The 12,791-nt window shown below is 46.5% G+C and overlaps 1 non-coding gene across 1 annotated transcript; it reads right to left on the minus strand.

Annotated features, from left to right (window-relative positions):
- Positions 1-11,958: 11,958 nt before the first annotated feature.
- On the minus strand, positions 11,959-12,030 carry Trnae-uuc (transfer RNA glutamic acid (anticodon UUC)). The gene has a single exon. It is a non-coding gene; the product is annotated as a tRNA-Glu (tRNA).
- Between the last annotated feature and the right edge of the window lie 761 nt (positions 12,031-12,791).

Below are 12,791 nucleotides of genomic sequence, written 5' to 3' on the forward strand. Positions count from 1 at the left end.
AGACATTTATAAAATGCGTATTGTTAATGGTGGTTGCTAGACCCCTGGCGATTGCCAGTTTCTCGACATCTTTGATGATGATTCCTTCTTCGTTGAGTATTGCCGTTCCTAGGTCACGGTTGTTCGCTGGATTTACGACTACCATATAACCTGTGACGGCATCCAATCTAATATCTGCTACTTCTTATAACATAAGATCAATATCGTTGGCATAGAGCATATCTTGCAAGTTCTTAAGGTTTAATTCGCTACGGATCTTGTTTAGATTCAACATCCCGATTATATAAGCTTGTATTGAAGTCGTCATTAATTAAGTATACAAGTCGTTATGGCCCACTGTCGACGAAGACTAAGGTTTTCCATGTGTTTCTGCATTGGAATCTTTCCTCCTGGTAGGTGTGATACTTCCTTGATTTCCTCATCTGCGGCAAATTCTTCAGTGTCATCTGCGCAGTTTCACATGTGAACTCTATCTCTGGTCCACGTTGAGATGGAGTCCTGTTCTTCGTTTCCTTACTTGTGGACCGTTTCGTTTCGCCATCCTGTTGCGTCTGCATTTTCATTTTTCGAAAGTCGCCTTTTCCCGCTGTCTGAGGGGTCTGTGGGCCTACGTCAAAATTGACAGATGTCATACCACTAATTTTGCGACCGATTTGTTGTGCCTTTTCACGCACTGATTTTACCTTTTGGGGAGCGTCAGGTGGAGCTATCCTCCGTTTTTCATGCTTTTTGGGAGAAGATTCAGTTTTCTATCGCTCCTCATTCTCGGAAGCCGTGCTGGGATCTTGTGCAGCATCCTCGTCCTCGTATCGCTGTACATCTTGTTCAGAAGTTCCGTCAGTTTTGGAAAGACGTCCTGCTTCTGTGATGGGCGCCACTTCAGGCGACAGAACGACAGTCGTTACTTCAGTAGTGCTAGTGGTCACTGGCAAGCTTTGGTCATCGCCTTTTCTGTCGCCACCACTGCGAAACTCGATGTCTTAGCAGTGTGGTCATTGGTGGCCATAGCGCACGTCACTGGTAAAGTCGTCATCGTCATGGGAGGGACTGCTTCTCCCTGCAGTACCTGTGTCGTTCTCCTCTGTATACATTCAGAACGTTCATGTCCAGTCTGTCCACAGCCAGAGCAAGTACATGGCTGTCCATCATACATCACAATAACTCTATAACCAAATACGTAAACATACGAGGGAATGTGCTGCTGAAGATCTGTTTTTATTTGCCTGACACCATTTAAAACTGGAAACGTTTGAAAGGTGCTCCACTTCTCTACAACATTACTAATGACCTTCCCATATGCTTTGAGGACGCAGTTTCTGTTCTGCAATTATTTCAAAGGGAAGTTCAAAAATCCGGACCGTTAACCAGCATGATCTACTTTGACATCACCGACGTTTCCATCAGAGTGATTAAATTTAAAAGCTCCGCCACATCCTTCAATAATCTTAGGACAGCATTTAGCGTTCACCATCTTTACATAAAGTGTGCTACTCACAATCGATAAGTGGATCCCAGTTATATAAATGGAACTGAGCTTTACTTGCCAAATGGGGACAGTGTCTTTTATCCCGCGTGAAACACACGCCTGTGATGGTAAGACAGAACTAGTCGTTCCAACTAGAAGGTAAAGTAACATTCGCAAAGTCGACGTTTTTCGAAATATTCCCTGCATTATGGCACGTATGCAGGTACACATTCCGTATATGCATCAGTCACAATTGACGAAGAGATACACATGTGACCTGTGACTGAAAAGTTTTGTCCGCTTCTGTTAGTGCTCGGTCATACCAGTTGTCACAGAGCGCGTGGATAATAATGCAATGAAGTGACAAGAGTTCGAACGGGATATAATTTTGACGGTAACACAAGATCGGGCTTTAATTTAGAGCCGTCACACAAGTTATATGTGCTCAGATACATTGTTATCGTTGATATTCCGCAGCAGAATCGACTAGAAAGTACTTAATGCTCGTATAATCGAACATTTTGCTCAAGTATTTGTATTTGGAAATAGTTACAACAACATTATGAAATAGTTTATTATAGTGACGTAGGCTTGTAACGCTGCTGACTGGGAAGGGTAAAAATGATTTCTTCTTCTTCTAATTATTATTATTATTATTATTATTATTATTATTATTATTATTATTACTATTTTTTAATCTCCAAAAATAAAAGAAACTAAATCAAATCAACTCCTACTTAGCACCGCAACTTTAACTCTGCCATAAAAAAAGAAATGAACTAATTCTGTTCAGGCGTTGCCCCTAACTTTTCCCTCACTTTTTTATTTTTATTTATGTATTTTTTCACATGGTTGCATTTAGGAAACGTGAACAAATGATAATTCTAGTAACTGAGTGTTACAACAACAAAGGTGGCATTCAAAGAGTAAACAAAAAATAAATAAAAATGTAAATCACTGATGCAATTCCAGCCAAAAAGTTCTTCAATAAACGTAACTGGTTCCACTTAGTGCTTCACCATCGTTAACCGATATCTCCAACAGCGCCTTTGAAGGGTATCTGCGACAGAGGCATTCTGCTTCGCTAGTGCCTCAAGGAAACCTACACCCTCGGGACGTGAGAGACTGGCATCAGAAACTGCAGTAAACGACCCGTGAGAACGGTATGTTGACTTTTCCATCGTTTCCTCATGTTGCTCATGTAAAGGGCTGCTGCTCTCGCCCTGACGTTGACCAATCCCAGACCCCCTTTGTGCATTGGGAGGGTAAGAGTGTCGTATCGTACTTTAAATATATGACCTGCGGAAACGTAGTAACTGAAGGCCGCCTGAAGCCTGCGACCTGTTTGCAGCGGTAGTGGGACTTGTGCCACATGGTTGAGTTTTGATGCCACGTAGAGGTTCAAGTATTCAACACGTTGTAGCTGATTCAAGTCCCAGAGCCAGTTCTGTCGCACCATTGCACGTATGATCTGTAGTAACCGTCGGTAGTTTGCTGTAGCTGTTCTACGTACATCCTTCGTGAACGTGATTCCCAAATATCGCAGATTAGAAACTGGTGGGAGGGGAGCGAGGACTTCCGGTCCGAGACCACGCCCAATATCCAACGCCGCCGACTTGTTGATGTTCAGAAGACAGCCTGCGGCTTGTCCGTATCGCTAGATCCAGGTTAGCACGCTTTGAACTTCGTCATTGGAACGAACCAGCAGTAGCAGTTCGTCAGCGTATGCCCTATAGCGAAAGGTGACGTCCCACAGCATGATGCCAGATAGCCGGTGGTTATGGCCCCATAGGAGTGGCTCGAGTGCGATTGCATAAAGGTAGGTAGAAAGGGGACAACCCTGTCGTAGAGACCTCTTAATGGGTACTGGTCCTATCGTCCTTCCATTGACCTGGATGTGTGAGTTGGCTGCGATCCAAAGACGCCGTAGGGTGTCAGTGAGGCCCGAGGGGAATCCCATACAGTCCATCACTCGTAGAAGGAAGGTGTGGTGCACTCTATCAAAGGCGCGGTTGAAATCGATGGAGACGATCGCCCCTGTCATACGGCATGCAGAGGCGATCGCTATCAAGTCCCTGCAGTCACCGGTAGCCATGTGTAAGTTGGCTTCTCCCCCCCCCCCCCCCCCCGCACGTTTGTTCTGTGGCGAGAATCATCGACAAAGTCGTCTTAATATGGCCCGCCATAAGCCTGGCGAAAATCTTGTAGTCGGCGTTCAGCGTTGTACGCGGCAGATAGCCGTTAATTGATCGCCCTCCACCTGGCTTGTACACCGGTATGAGAAGTGCTTCTACAAACGCTGGCGGCACAACACAGTCTGGAGACTTAAGTTCTCGGAACATTATAACCCAGCGAGGCCTCATGATATCACGGAAGGTCCGGTAGAATTCGATGGGCCTGGTAAAAATCGAGGGTCTGTCGATGCCACGCAGTCACGTCCTTGCCAAACTGCATAAGTGTCCTGCAGATTGCTGGTTTGGCACAGAGGAGCCACCACTCCAGGGTCGAGGTGTATCATGGGTGACGGCGTTCACAGTCAGCCCAAGTTGCTTCAACTTGCCGACAGCAATCCAGGTCCTGGAGGTGAGTTATATTAAGCTTCCAAAAGTGATTGCTGCGCCAGACTTGTTGGGGGCGTAGATGTACAATGCAGATATAGGGATTATGATCGGAATAGGCCTGAGGCCATAGTTCGGCGGCCACCACTCCTTTTGTGAGGTCTTGTGACACATGTATGCGATCAAGTCGGCTGGCTGAATGTCTGGTAAGATGATTGTGGCCAGAGCGATTACCGTGGACTTTCTCCCACGTGTCGCACAAGTGGAGTTCTTGGATCATCACACCCAGTTCCGGACAGGGCATGTAGTGTGAGATTTGGTCCTTGGGGTGAAGTACGCAATTAAAATCGCCGGCAAAGACGCTGTTGTCGAACCGTCCAAGGAAAAGGGGGGCGACATCCGTGGAGTAGAATCTGGCGCGGTCGTGACCTCTGGAGGTACCCGACGGAGCGTAAACATTAATGAATCGGGTGTTGAGCGCCGTAAGTGCTATTCCTCGCGCAGAGGGAAGATACGTGACGTCAGTAAATTCAATACCATCACGCACTAATATTGCCACTCCGGTTTCTGCAGGGGCACCGGGCGTCACATATGTGGTGTAACCATAGAAGTTCGGGAGTGCGGTTGTTTTCACTTCTTGTAGGAAAACAAAATCAACTCCCATGGCTCGTATTGTTTCTTTCAAAAGTTGGATCTTGATAGGAGAATTTATCATGTTGATATTCATTGTCGCTAGGCGGTAAGCCTGGTTGGGCGAGGTTATCCATGTTGATGTTGTAGAGAAGCGAACACCGGAAGTGATGTCACCCACCGCCAAACGCGGTCCTCCTTGTGATGGTTATGCTGCATGATCCGGCGGCGCCTCAGCTGGTCCCGGACCGGAATCTTGTGTCTCGACGTCCTCGGCCCACGAAGCGGGCACGGATATCAGTTCATGTTCCATAGCCTCGGAATGTTTGATAGTAAAGGACCGGGCGACTTCTATGCCTGCTCTGGTACCTTCCTGCTGCTCACTGTTTATGTCAATGGGCTGATAGTCGAACGCTGCATGTTTCCCTGTCTGTACTGCAAGGTTGGAGTCAGTGGAAACGGCCTCAGCCTCGCGGTTGGCTTCTTGAGTGGTCAGTTGTTCTTCCCCGGCCGAATGTGAACCGCCATGTTCCGACACGGTCCGACGACGACGCTTTCGGCGATCGCTGTTTCCGTACGTGGCCTTCACTGTCAGAAGACGGCCTTGACTCACGCCCTTCCGGGACAAATGTTTCGGTCGCTACAGTTGTTGTTGTTGTTGTCTTCAGTCCTGAGACTGGTTTGATGCAGCTCTCCATGCTACTCTATCCTGTGCAAGCTTCTTCATCTCCCAGTACCTACTGCAACCTACATCCTTCTGAATCTGCTTAGTGTATTCATCTCTTGGTCTCCCCCTGCGATTTTTACCCTCCACGCTGCCTTCCAATACTAAATTGGTGATCCCTTGATGCCTCAGAACATGTCCTACCAACCGATCCCTTCTTCTGGTCAAGTTGTGCCACAAACTTCTCTTCTCCCCAATCCTATCCAATACTTCCTCATTAGTTATGTGATCTACCCATCTAATCTTCAGCATTCTTCTGTAGCACCACATTTCAAAAGCTTCTATTCTCTTCTTGTCCAAACTATTTACCGTCCATGTTTCACTTCCATACATGGCTACACTCCATACAAATACTTTCAGAAATGACTTCCTGACACTTAAATCTATACTCGATGTTAACAAATTTCTCTTCTTCAGAAACGCTTTCCTTGCCATTGCCAGTCTACATTTTATATCCTCTCTACTTCGACCATCATCAGTTATTTTGCTCCCCAAATAGCAAAACTCCTTTACTACTTTAAGTGTCTCATTTCCTAATCTAATACCCTCAACATCACCCGACTTAATTCGACTACATTCCATTATCCTCGTTTTGCTTTTGTTGATGTTCATCTTATATCCTCCCTTCAAGACACCATCCATTCCGTTCAACTGCTCTTCCAAGTCCTTTGCTGTCTCTGACAGAATTACAATGTCATCGGCGAACCTCAAAGTTTTTATTTCTTCTCCATGGATTTTAATACCTACTCCAAATTTTTCTTTTGTTTCCTTTACTGCTTGCTCAATATACAGATTGAATAACATTGGGGAGAGGCTACAACCCTGTCTCACTCCCTTCCCAACCGCTGCTTCCCTCTCATGCCCCTCGACTCTTATAACTGCCATCTGGTTTCTGTACAAATTGTAAATAGCCTTTCGCTCTCTGTATTTTACCCCTGCCACCTTTAGAATTTGAAAGAGAGTATTCCAGTCAACATTGTCAAAAGCTTTCTCTAAGTCTACAAATGCTAGAAACGTAGGTTTGCCTTTCCTTAATCTTTCTTCTAAGATAAGTCGTAAGGTCAGTATTGCCTCACGTGTTCCAGTATTTCTACGGAATCCAAACTGATCTTCCCCGAGGTCGGCTTCTACTAGTTCTTCCATTCGTCTGTAAAGAATTCGTGTTAGTATTTTGCAGCTGTGGCTTATTAAACTGATTGTTCGGTAATTTTCACATCTGTCAACACCTGCTTTCTTTGGGATTGGAATTATTACATTCTTCTTGAAGTCTGAGGGTATTTCGGCTGTTTCATACATCTTGCTCACCAGATGGTAGAGTTTTGTCAGGACTGGCTCTCCCAAGGCCGTCAGTAGTTCTACTGGAATGTTGTCTACTCCGGGGGCCTTGTCTCGACTCAGGTCTTTCAGTGCTCTGTCAAACTCTTCACGCAGTATCGTATCTCCCATTTCATCTTCATCTACATCCTCTTCCATTTCCATAATATTGTCCTCAAGTACATCGCCCTTGTATAGACCCTCTATATACTCCTTCCACCTTTCTGCTTTCCTTTCTTTGCTTAGAACTGGGTTTCCATCTGAGCTCTTGATGTTTATACAAGTGGTTCTCTTTTCTCCAAAGGTCTCTTTAATTTTCCTGTAGGCAGTATCTATCTTACCCCTAGTGAGATAAGCCTCTACATCCTTACATTTGTCCTTTAGCCATCCCTGCTTAGCCATTCTGCACTTCCTGTCGATCTCATTTTTGAGACGTTTGTATTCCTTTTTGCCTGCTTCATTTACTGCATTTTTATATTTTCTCCTTTCATCAATTAAATTCAATATTTCTTCTGTTACCCAAGGATTTCTACTAGCCCTCGTCTTTTTACCTACTTGATCCTCTGCTGCCTTCACTATTTCATCCCTCAAAGCTACCCATTCCTCTTCTACTGTATTTCTTTCCCCCATTCCTGTCAATTGTTCCCTTATGCTCTCCCTGAAAATCTGTACAACCACTGGTTCTTTCAGTTTATCCAGGTCCCATCTCCTTAAATTCCCACCTTTTTGCAGTTTCTTCAGTTTTAATCTACAGGTCATAACCAATAGATTGTGGTCAGAGTCCACATCTGCCCCTGGAAATGTCTTACAATTTAAAACCTGGTTCCTAAATCTCTGTCTTACCATTATATAATCTATCTGATACCTTTTAGTATCTCCAGGGTTCTTCCATGTATACAACCTTCTATCATGATTCTTAAACCAAGTGTTAGCTATGATTAAGTTGTGCTCTGTGCAAAATTCTACCAGGCGGCTTCCTCTCTCATTTCTTAGCCCCAATCCATATTCACCTACGATGCTTCCTTCTCTCCCTTTTCCTACTCTCGAATTCCAGTCACCCATGACTATTAAATTTTCGTCTCCCTTCACTATCTGAATAATTTCTTTTATTTCATCATACATTTCTTCAATTTCTTCGTCATCTGCAGAGCTAGTTGGCATATAAACTTGTACTACTGTAGTAGGTGTGGGCTTCGTATCTATCTTGGCCACAATAATGCGTTCACTATGCTGTTTGTAGTAGCTTACCCGCATTCCTATTTTCCTATTCATTATTAAACCTACTCCTGCATTACCCCTATTTGACTTTGTGTTTATAACCCTGTAGTCACCTGACCAGAAGTCTTGTTCCTCCTGCCACCGAACTTCACTAATTCCCACTATATCTAACTTTAACCTATCCATTTCCCTTTTTAAATTTTCTAACCTACCTGCCCGATTAAGGGATCTGACATTCCACGCTCCGATCCGTAGAACGCCAGTTTTCTTTCTCCTGATAACGACATCCTCTTGAGTAGTCCCCGCCCGGAGATCCGAATGGGGGACTATTTTACCTCCGGAATATTTTACCCAAGAAGACGCCATCATCATTTAATCATACAGTAAAGCTGCATGCCCTCGGGAAAAATTACGGCCGTAGTTTCCCCTTGCTTTCAGCCGTTCGCAGTACCAGCACAGCAAGGCCGTTTTGGTTATTGTTACAAGGCCAGATCAGTCAATCATCCAGACTGTTGCCCCTGCAACTACTGAAAAGGCTGCTGCCCCTCTTCAGGAACCACACGTTTGTCTGGCCTCTCAACAGATACCCCTCCGTTGTGGTTGTACCTACGGTACGGCTATCTGTATCGCTGAGGCACGCAAGCCTCCCCACCAACGGCAAGGTCCATGGTTCATGGGGGGGGGGGGGGGGTTGCTACAGTAAGGGAATCAATTGCCATCTTGCTGCCGTCAATGTCTGTCGCGTTCTGTAACTCCAGAGCCATAGTACTATTTTCCACCACTGGCCAGGTCGGTGGATCACCCAGGTTTCTGTCCGTGGAAGGTAGTTCCTGTACCGCTAAATCGGTCGGCTGTGTCTGTTGTGTGGAGAACGTCGAGAGCGCCGCCGCGTAAGTCACGGGAAGAACAGTCTTCGTCGGTGGAGGTGCAACGTCCGTCGGTGAGAGATGTGTGATCCGACCTTGGGGGCACTCGGAACGAAGGTGATCTTCCTTGCCGCATGCGGAACACATCTTCGACTGGCCGTCATAAATAACTATGGCCCGGCACCCTCTTATCTGTAGATAGGATGGCAGGTGTCGTTGGAGGTCAATGCGCACTTGGCGTACTCCATTGAGCACTGGATATGTCTTAAACGGGGTCCATTTTTCAGCCACGTGTTCGTCTACCGTGGCGTAGGGGCGGAGCGCCGCCACAACGTGTGCCGCAGTGAGTTCAAATGGTAGTTCGGATATGCGTATAGTCCGCTGTCCCATTGCGGCATGGCCGACCTCGACGTTGCCAACATTTCCGTTTGAGTGGCAGAAGCGGAGTTCTTGTTTCATCTCACGAAGCACTTTGTCGCTTGTAGCTTCGGATATGAGTTTTACATAGACCGTGCTACTGACGATCGAAAAGTGAATGCCGACAATGTCGGCAGCCGGGATCTTGGCTTCCTCTTTTAAAAAGCGTTCGACTGCGAGTGCCTTTGGTCGAGTAAAGTCGTTCCGAAATGTGAACCTCGGCGTCAATCGTCGCCTTGCGTAGCCCACGTGACACATACACCCTGTTGAGTCGACTAGCTGTGTGGCTTGTGAAGTACGTATATCCGCGGGTGTCGCCGTGCGTCATTTCCCAGGTGTCATGCAGTGCAAGATCCTGGACCAGCGTCTGTAACGCCGGGCAAGGAACGAAGTGTGGTCGTTGGTCTCGAGCCGCAGAACGCAGTTTAAGTCACCGCCCACAGTATAATTGTCCTGACGTCCTCGAAATAGCGGCGACACTTCCTCTGTGTAAAAGGTTGTGCGTTCGTGTCTCTTGGTCGAACCAGACGGTGCGTAAACATTCACCAAACGTACATCCCCTACAGTCAGGGCAACACCACGGGTCGATGGTAAGTATTCCACATCTTCCGCCACTATTCCTTCTCGTAACAATATGACTGTGCCACTGTTACCGTCGTAACCTGTTAAACGATAGACGTCATAACTATAAAACTCAACTGGGGCATCGTTTCGTACCTCCCGCTGAAAAACTATGTCGACGTCCGCTGCCAGCAGCATATCTCGCAGCATTTGTATTTTTACTGAGGTGGTGATACCATTGATGTTAACTGTGCCAATACGGTAGATGTGTGACATCAGTTGTGCACTGCTGGGAGTTTACGCTTCTACTGATCGGCCGTCGACGGAGCGTTCTTCCTGGACCGGAACCACACGACACGGCCTCATTGATCGCCATGGGCGAGGTTCCCTCCCGACTCGTTGTCGGTGGGAGCCAACGATTGAGCGTCGTCCTCTTGCATCTCATCAGTTTGTTCCATTTCAAAATTGTGTCCAATCACCTAATGCATTGGTGAGGACTCCCGCTCTTGACGGGCGTTCATCTGCAGGTGGGACCTCATCCTGTTGCATGTCTGTATCCGTCGCGTCTCGTTGATGTGGCAGCTTCTCCGCGGTTTGTAGCACCGTCGCTGTGGATGTAACGTCGTCTTGGTATGGCGGTGGAAACGAATCTTCATCTTTTCCATTGTCTTGTTCGTCGCCTCGGTTGCGTTGCTCGTCTTGTGTGGAGAGCCGTCTCTTCTTTCTGTTCTTCGACTGCTGTTTTCGTGGTGGAGCTTCCACGTCTGCTGATGGATGCTGCTCAGTGCGATCCTCTTGCGGATCCGCTTCCATATCTGATGATGGGTTCGACTGGAGCGTGGCAGGACCTTCGCTTCGGAGATGTTGTGGGGCGTCTGGTTGTTGGTGTGACAAGGCCATTTGCGCCATCAGTGACGAGGGATCGGGGGCGATACTCGCAGAGTCTACGAGCAACGGCTTGTCATGCGCGTCGCCCACGTTGCTCCGTAGCGCTTCCACGTACGTAATAGGCAGCGACGTCATCTGCTGTGGCGGTTGCTGGGTGTCCTGAGGTAGCTGTACTAGACGTCGCTGAAGAGTCAGTTCGGACATGGCCTTCCTGCCCGCAGCCAGAACAGGTTTTCGGTTAACCATCGTGTATAATGATGGCTCAGCAGCCACCTATTGTCACATAAGATGGTATGTACTTCTGGAGTTCAATTCTTATTTGGCGCACTCCGTTGAGTACGGGATACGTTTCGAAGCTGGTCCACTTCTCCGCAGCATGATTAAGGACCATGCCGTAAGGGCGAAGTGCTGCGATAACCGAGTCCGCAGGAACTTCGAACGGAAGTTCCAATACGCGTATCGTTCTCACTCAGAGAACGGCATGATCAACAGAGACCACACCCACGTTCCCGTCGGCGTGGCAAAAGCGGTAACCTTCGGTGGATCGACGGATAAGTCTGTCGCACGCTGTCTCGTCTGTGAGTTTTACGTATACGACGCTGGCCACTATTTATAGGTGAATTCCTATCAGCTCCGGGGATCTAGTTTTACCACTTCGAGCATGAAACGTTCGATTTCGTGTGCTTTTAGTCTTGTGTACTGTGCGTCGAACGTGAATTTGATAGTCGCCTTCCAGTAAGACAGAGCCATCGTGATCTGTAGTAATCAATACACCGCTATGCGAAGCCTCACGGATGTAAAGCTCGCGTTAAACGGGGCGCGGCCGGAGCGCTAGGCACGTCCGAGCCGCTGCAGCGCCGAAGGCTGACTTCCGTCTGCATGGCAGAAGCGGAGTTCTTGTTTCATCTCACGAAGCACTTTGTCGCTTGCAGCGTCATTTATGAGTTTTACATAGACCGTGCTACTGACGATCGTAAAGTGAATGCCGACAATGTCGGCAGCCGGGATCTTGGCTTCCTCTTTTAAAAAGCGTTCGACTTCGAGCGCCTTTGGTCGGGTAAAGTCGTTCCGAAATGCGAATTTTCTGTATTGGTTTGCCATGGTCCTGTAGCGCTACGGCGTCACGTTTGTGTCGGCCGAAGAAAGTAAACAAGGCGCGCGGGGCCTCGCTGACGGCGGAGAGCACACACACTGCACGTCTGCTTCGGTCGGCTGCGAGAGCCGGACTGAGTGGAAATAGTTACAACAACACTGTAAAATAGTTTATTATAGTGATGTAGGCCTGTAATGCTGATGACTGGGAAGGGTAAAAATAATTTCCCATGCCGGGAATCGAACCCGGGCCTGCTGGGTGAAAGCCAGCTATCCTAGCCACTAGACCACATGGGAGGATACTGGAACTTATACTAGAGAGTTATATAACCTCATGCTAATATTAAAACCAATTTTTCTGTTGTCGAAGAGGGAAGATACTTCTTCGAGAAACGACCAAATGCAGATTGAAAGATCGATCCTGACCCTAATATTGAAGCAATACTTTAAAGTTACTTGATGAAGTCATAAACTGCAGTATTGTCGTTAAAACAGAACACGAATATTACATATTTCTTAGTATTATGGTAAAGAGTAAATTAAACAGGTAAACTCAAATTCAAATCTGACGCAGCAGATCCAACTAAAAGCGAAAAATTTCACTACTTGTTTTGTGAATTCATTGTGCAATAAACGTAGGCCTTAGACCTGTCACTGTCAGTGTAATGACCTTCGTTGTTTTCAATACACATGTTCATTAACAATTTACCACAAACGTCATCTGTAATAAATTAAGTATTTTTCTCTGATGATAATATTGCTTAGCAAGTAGCACGAATTGACTTATTCACATGTCGCAATAAAACCTAAAAAACATGCGTCATCATGTAATTAGAAACAGGGGTAACTATTAGAGCTGTAGTGCAAAACTGAAGCAGCGTCTCTGAGGGTACTGTTGTTTGATGTTACACTCACACAACAAAAAATTTACAAACGAGCAATGTTTGTTTTTGAATAGGCAGAAGATACGTAAATTATTGTTTCTAAAACTATAACCGTATGACAGCTGATCTATGTATTATCAGAGCCCTTAAAATATAGGTTACTATAACGCACAT

This window comes from Schistocerca cancellata, chromosome 9, assembly GCF_023864275.1.
Source record: "Schistocerca cancellata isolate TAMUIC-IGC-003103 chromosome 9, iqSchCanc2.1, whole genome shotgun sequence".
Lineage (NCBI taxonomy): Eukaryota > Metazoa > Arthropoda > Insecta > Orthoptera > Acrididae > Schistocerca > Schistocerca cancellata.